Source organism: Gymnogyps californianus, chromosome 12 (genome assembly GCF_018139145.2).
Source record: "Gymnogyps californianus isolate 813 chromosome 12, ASM1813914v2, whole genome shotgun sequence".
Taxonomy (NCBI): Eukaryota; Metazoa; Chordata; class Aves; order Accipitriformes; family Cathartidae; genus Gymnogyps; species Gymnogyps californianus.
Genome location: NC_059482.1, coordinates 13,537,294 through 13,544,565, shown reverse-complemented (window position 1 = coordinate 13,544,565; position 7,272 = coordinate 13,537,294). Strand labels below are relative to the sequence as shown.

The 7,272-nt window shown below is 37.3% G+C and overlaps 1 protein-coding gene across 2 annotated transcripts in view; it reads left to right on the top strand.

Annotated features, from left to right (window-relative positions):
* Nucleotides 1-1,265: 1,265 nt before the first annotated feature.
* The window catches only part of ZNF536 (zinc finger protein 536), a 250,025-nt gene continuing 244,018 nt past the window's right edge, over nt 1,266-7,272 (top strand). For both annotated transcript variants that reach the window (XM_050904238.1, XM_050904239.1), the window contains exon 1: nt 1,266-1,328. The gene's annotated coding sequence lies outside the window, so the exon portion shown is untranslated. The remainder of the gene's footprint in view (nt 1,329-7,272) is intronic.

The following is a 7,272-nucleotide window of genomic DNA, read 5'->3' as shown; positions in this document are numbered from 1 at the left end:
ACGAATTTCTCTAAAGATTAAGATTTCTAAACACTGAACAGCAACCAAAAAAACAACTAAGTTGAGAAAAGCAGGCCATGATTTGGCAAGTGCAAAATTTTTGGGCAACTCAAGCAATCATAGGAAAGAAATGCACTTAGTGACTGTCATTGTGTTGGTCAATAGCAGCTGCTCACCTGGGTGAAAGTATGTATGTATCTGAAAAAAAGGGCTGGAAAAGAGACCAGATGGACATAGCTGAGAGGATGTAAGCATTCAGCAGGGTGAAGTGTTCCATTCAAATAAGGTCTATAATGGTTTTAGTAACTTTCTTTTAGTACATGTAAATGTTTGCATTAGATACTCCTGTAACTTGCCTAAAAATGAACTAATCCACAAAGATAGTGCATTAGAAACTATAGAATTCAAATTTCCATTTATATAGATGTATTTTAAGCAGGGGGAGGGAAGAATCACTGGGTAGGTAGATCCGAACAAACAATTCATAGTGACTCCTTAGGTACATTTTGGAATTTTTCTTTTCTTGTGAATGTGGAAAGTATTTATTCAGTAGTTACTTACAGAATTCGTCAGTGAATAATACATTTTAAAAATCTTTATTTGTAGAGTTTTTTTGTTTAGATTATTTATAAATTTATAGTCATAGCTGGTTACCTAAATCATGTTATTTCTTCTGTTCCCTGATTGCATGAGTTGCATATTTACTTGATTCAATACACAATGTAAATTGTGAGCGTTACAGCTGAACATACATCTCAGAATTTTTGTTTGGTTGCTCAGTTACATAAATCAGCCAGTTAGAAGAGGGAGGGGACATCCCGCGTGATCTACTTAAGCAGCTAATACTTTAAAATTTTGAGATTATATATCTAGAAGTATACATTTTGACCACAGTGCGTAGATTATATAAATTGAGTGGTATTATTTCTTTTCCCTGATTAATGGTTGATGCTGTTACATCTACAGAATGAATGTCAAATTCAAACTTCAATTTGAAATTTGAAGTCAATGAATATTTAAGCATTCATTCTAGATGTTGACTGTGAAGACGTGCTAATATTGGTACAGCACATATGCTCCAAGTTTTGCAGACAGACAAAAACAGAGAGTAGTTATGTGTTCCTAATGCTGTTAACTCAAAATTTTACTTTGAATTACAATGTTTTATACTGTTTACTCAGCTCTCTTTTTTACCCTGTTTTGCAGATGGGGAAACTGAGGCAAAGAGGTTAAAGGATCTCTGCTGGGCCACGGAGTGTGTTGATGTCTGTTCCCACTCCCTAGACATGTGCACAGACTACTAGACTTCACTGCTCTGGCTGCAGCAGGTAAGACAGATTGTACATACAATGCAATCAATTCTTGAATTGACTTAAATATTTCCCAGAAAGGTGAGAGACTCCCAAATATCTAAATATAAGAAATGTCTAAATATAAGATCTCTATTCTGGACGAATCTCTGAAAATCATGTGAAACAGACCATTCCCTGTTGCAGACATAGAAAACTCATGGATGTAATGGTGTGTCAACTAATAGCTAAAATGTATCTGTGCATTAAACAAACACCTTTTTTCCTGACAGTCATTAAACAGCTGGTGTGGTGGGCTGAAGGCTTTTTTTTTTTCCCACCCATCAATAATACTCTTTAAGGGAAGGACACCAAATACCTGTGACTTAAGATGCTTTTTTTTATTGGAATGACCATGGTGGCAGGGGAGAATACGGATGTGATAGAGTATGTTTAGACTTTGCTCCGAATTCTGTAGGCTATGTTTATACTGCAGTTGCTGCAACTCTTGCAGACGTAGTCATTTAGAAAGCTTAACAGTGCAGTACCATTGTAGCACACACACTGCCAGCTCTCCAGTTTCTTAGAAAGCTTTTTGGCATCTGAGCTAGCCAGTTTAAAGCATTCGGGAGTTGCAGTTGCCCCAGGGAGTGCAGTGTAGACATACACAAAAATTTTGCTCCGTAACATTGAAAGCAAAAACTTCCTGATCATGGTTAAGATTTGCATGAGTAAGGATTACCAGATTTTATCCTGTGTGAGTAGAGAACCCTAGAAAGGAGGTCCTAGACTCGAATGGAAAGGGCACTGGTGCAATTCTGTGACAAGGTTACTGCATCACTTACTGGGGCTTGGATCCTGTCACCCATTCTCATGATGTGAACTGCCTTTCTCCTAGGGGTAAGGGTAACACAATTTACCCATGAATTTGTCTGGATTCATTTAGGAAGCGTCATCAAAGCTGTGTGCCAGATCTCTATGTGGTGCAGGAGTCACGCCAGGGGGTAGAGTCAACATCCCTCCGTGTGTTGACAGACTGCTTGCTTTTCTTCCCCAACACATGGAGCGGAAGACAGAGAATTTGTAGACCAGTAGAGAGTAAAAAGATTGTTGCCTTTCAAGAATTTCTTTTCTGCCTCTTCCTTGTCAGGCATAGATTTCTGCACTAGGTGGTAGTTATGTACGTAGGAGGTATGAGCTCAAACAGATTGTCTGGCGATAGGTGCCTCAGTGGAAATGCATTCTCATCAGAGCTTCTCTTGGAAGAAACTGGTGAATGGCAAGCAGGGTCCTAATGTCTACTCCAGTGAGGAGACAAATTTGTTGCCTAAGACTGTAGCCCTTGAGCAGCAGGTGACGAGGTCCCAGAAACAAGGTGGGACTCAATAAGATCTGAAGATAGCTGTCCAATAAGTATGTAAATTAAGGAAAGAATGATGACCTCTAATATTCATGTTATTTCTGGATAGTTCCCAGATGAGTTAAGTTAGTAAAGCTGCAGCCTAGTTGCACTATATTTCTCAAGTATTATCTTTCTTCCTATAGTTTGGGAGAATGCAACCCAAACACTGCTACCACTTTGTAGTCGCGCAGTTTGGCCACGTTCACGTGGAAAGACTGACTGAAGTGAATGAGGCTTATTTTGGAAACATATTTCAGCATAGTGCATAAATGCTTGGAAGAATGGTCTTGAGGCTGCAGTGGGGTTACTCCAATGCTCGCAGTTAAGTGTGTGCTGAAGTATCTTGCTGTATATAAGGTTCTTCAGTTTTTCCTGTATGATGTAAACTGATTTCATAAAAGCATAACTGTATTGTCACTTTTAGAAGAATGCAAAGTCTAGCTATGCACTGAGTGGTTACGTAGGTTCCTTATTTGCTTTGTTTAAATTCTTAAATATGCAAATCTGCTTTTAAGAAATTTTTTTGCCCCTTATGTGGCTTTCCTTTCTCTCAGTGTTCAGTGAAAAGAATGTCCAGAATTTCAGAATTATTTTTCTCTCATATCGGGGTAAGGATTCACGCAAAGTAAGTCTGCATGTGTGTGCTCTCCCTCCTTTGGTATGCAATCTACAGTCTATATTTAACTCTGTACATACACAGTGCAAAGAATCACAGCATAGCAGCTGTTTGGCAGTGACAACATAGGTATACGGTCACAAAAGAACTTAAGATAATTGCTTAAATGACATCTTCTGCAAAATGCTAATCTTCCTGTGAAGGGTCCCCCTTGCAACAGGCAACACGAGCATTTTTATGTTCTGTGTTTTCTGCTGCCATGCACTTAATTCTGTTCGAACCGTATCAAGGAGACTTGAGAAAAAAATCAACCATTAAAGACTTGCTCTTTGTTTTTTCAATCTGTGACCCCAGCAATCTCTTTAGCAAGCCATGGTTCAGTAAACTGGCACACAGCAGTAGTTCTACAGTGGAAAAATCATAAAACAGATGGAAGCTTTACATTTTTGTTTAGTTTTTAAGAGCAGTTTTTATAACATCGCTTAAAATCATTCTGATGCATCATACTGTTTACACTTAAAGCTTTGTAGCTAAGATGTTTACACTATAGAGAATGTTTTAAGATATTTTATAGTTATGATATTTAGATAATTGGCAAGAAAAAAGATAGTTTGTTGAGATTACAGTGATGTTGGTAACCGTGAAGTAACTTATGAGTCTCAATAAATATGTCCAGTTCGGTGGAAAGTACAAACTCAGTTAAAACAACACAAGAGGGAATATCTTTTTAGTGAAATCATTTCCTTTTCTTAATCAAAAGATGACAGCCACAGCCTTAGAACTCCCATCTGTAATGCACCACTTCACGTATCTGCGTACATGGCTTTTCTTTTTATTATTGATAGAGTTATATCAAATCAGTCAATTAATACTCTGCATAAGTTCAGTCAAATTATATACAAAAGTTAATAATGTTCACTTTCCATGCAAAAGTTGGAATGATCTAAAGTGAATCCCGCTCATTTTCTCTTAATACTCCATTTTCAAGATAAATACATTTAGATGTTTTCATGTAGAAGAATGTCATCGTTTTGGAACATGAAAAAAAAAATGTCCCCAAAAATGCATTAATCAAAAACAATAACTCCTTTTAACTTTTGTAACTGCTCAGAAGTGAAGTATGAAATAGTCTGTGTGTGGGCCACAAATGTTGGGAATGCAAACATTTCACAATAAACATGTTTAAATGAAAGTACTTGGCTAGATATACTGGAAGATAGTACATGTTGGGTTAATTAATGCATACTCCATAAAAATAAACCTCACTTTCAAGATCTGACCAATAAAAATCATTAGTATATTTGGATCAGATGTGCTGATGGATGATTTTTATGTATACATTAAAGTTTTGTAAAGCGAATTGTCCTTGAAAAACCTAGAAACAGATTTCAATTTAAAGTCAAAACGACCCATTACATCTACTCTTTGTGTTTTCCTATAGCGATATGATGAATTATTTCAGTTTTATCTTCTATACCTGCAATTGATTTACTATTGATGGGTTTAAATTTATCATTTTAAATGTGCGAATCTCAGCTACATTGCTAGAAACTGTTCACTTTCACAGAAATTGTTTGCCTGTAGAATGCAGTATCTGATTCCAGGCATAATCAAATTACTATACCACATTATTTTTCAGATCTTAAATTGAATCATTTTAGTACATGCATAAATTTTTTACATTAAAAATCATATCATAGTCTTAGGGAAATCATACATATAAACAAATATGTGAACTGGCTTTGCATTGCATTGTGCTGTTGAGCCAGTTAGAAGTAGTGAAGCAAACTGTGATAGTCTTTCATGTTGAATAGTGTCTTTGTCCAAACCTGGTCTCGTTAAAGACAAGGTGCTGATCAGTATTTGACAGATGTCAGAATCTAACCTGGCTAATTTACTAAATTTGTGCTTGCTTTGTAGGAAAGCCCCACTCTGCACCCTTAGCATAGGAGTCTGTATTTGTATGAGCAGAATTAAGCAGAATTGACCTAGAGACTGTTTTCGAAAAGCGAGATGGACATATTTCACTTTTTAGCCCCATATCTGTAAAACATACAAAATAGGCTTGACAGGTCAAGCCTCAAAACCAAACATAATATAAACAGGACAAAAATGTAATTCACAGTTAAAATAGAAGTGAAACCCTTCCCTTATGGTTATCAGCAGCAAAATTTTTAATTTTAACAGCAGCAGTAGGTATAAGAGCATCTGTGCAGAAGAATCTTCGTATCTCTATAGCCATATTGACTTCATTAAAGATCAGAGACCTGATGTTGTAATTTTGTCATATCTTTTTTGTAGCATTCACAAAGTCACTATTCTTGCACACGAGAAGAAGCCACCTTTGCTCAAAAGCCTTCATATAACATTATCCCAATCCTGCACTGTACAAAGTTTTAGATGTTCTGCATTTTAACTCATCCACTAGTTACCTAGTTTCTTGTGAGCATTCTAGAGGATTTAGAGGTGAGGGTGATAATCCTGTGTTCAAGTTGGGTAGGTTTCTCTGGAGAGTAGGTTGCACAAAAGATGGCTGCAGAAGTCAAGACTGATGAAGCTAATAGAGGGAGTGAAAATGGCTGTCTGATGAGCAGATAAGTAAGGAAAGGATCTGGGAACGTGCTAGCAGACAAAGACAAGAAAGCTTGAATGTGGCACAGCTGAAGAGGGAAGAACTGGTAAGAGACGGGGGTTGACAAGTTTCTGGTATTGACAGGAAACATGATCTGCACAGCTGTATCTGTGACTAACTTAAAATTGGCAGGACATTCTTTAGATGATTACATCTATCAAACTCCTCTTTAAAGAAAGAATAAATATTTTACCAAAACGGAGAAAAAAAAGGCTTAGAGCTGTTTTAATAAAGTAGTAGAAAACTATTTTGAAGCCAGCGACTTAGAAGGCAGTGACTTCTCATGCCTAGAAATTCAGTTCTAGGAAGGGAGCCACTGGTAATGGAGGCAAATAGTAGGCAGAAGGCTGCAGCTTGTACTTTAAATACCTTGCAAGATAACATCTAGGAAGACTATGCGCTTCTAATTCACATCTAATTAATAGGGCACAGAGGAAAGAGGCATCTCCCAGTCAGATTACAGAAGCAAAAGACACATCGCATGAATTGTTCTTTGGACTGCTTGGTTTTATGCAGCATTTTTTGTAGAGATGACTGTCCCGGAGCCATCACTCTTGCTACAATTGGCCTAGCTATCCGAGACAAAGTTTAAATACGTTAACTTGGGTACTCCTGACAAATGTGGTATCCTGGAAGTCAGTGTGTGACATTTATCCTGCTGAGATCCACAGTGCTCCACAGCATTGCTACAAGTGCCTTAGCTAGCTATTTATTTCAAAGTGGTTGGGATACTCTTGGTGGAAAGTCTAGAGTGAGAAGCAATTGTGAAGTCTCAGTTGGCACAGATTAGTCCCAGGATTTAGGACAAGCAAAGTGACTTAAGCACTAAATCCCTGCCTCTCCCCTCTAGCCTTGTTCCAAGCTTAGCTGATTACAGGACCAAACTTAGAGATTTCCAGCTAATGAAGATGATATACAAGGAAGCATTTTGTATAGCTTGATTTATATTGATGAAATGAACGGTGTTTTATTTACAAAGAAGAATTACATATCATCATTCTAGCTACTAATATTGCCATTATAAACTAAAAGTACAAAGTTTTTCAACCCTAGAGGATGAGGTTATTAGTGGTAGCAGCATAACCAACGAGTTGCTAGGCCAAAAGAAATAAGTTCCAGGAAAGTAGTGCTAATTCCTACTGTTCCTGTGTAACTGATGTAGCTTTTGAACTGGACGCTTACACGTGTGGAGCAGTACAATAGCAGACAATACATTAAAAAATAAAATCTAAAATCTTGATTTTTCTAAGACTTGCTAGTCATAAAAAGCACAGTTACTTATGGAAGGTGTTCTCTAAGTCCTGTAGTAGCAAGCTAGGGAGAGAAGGAGATG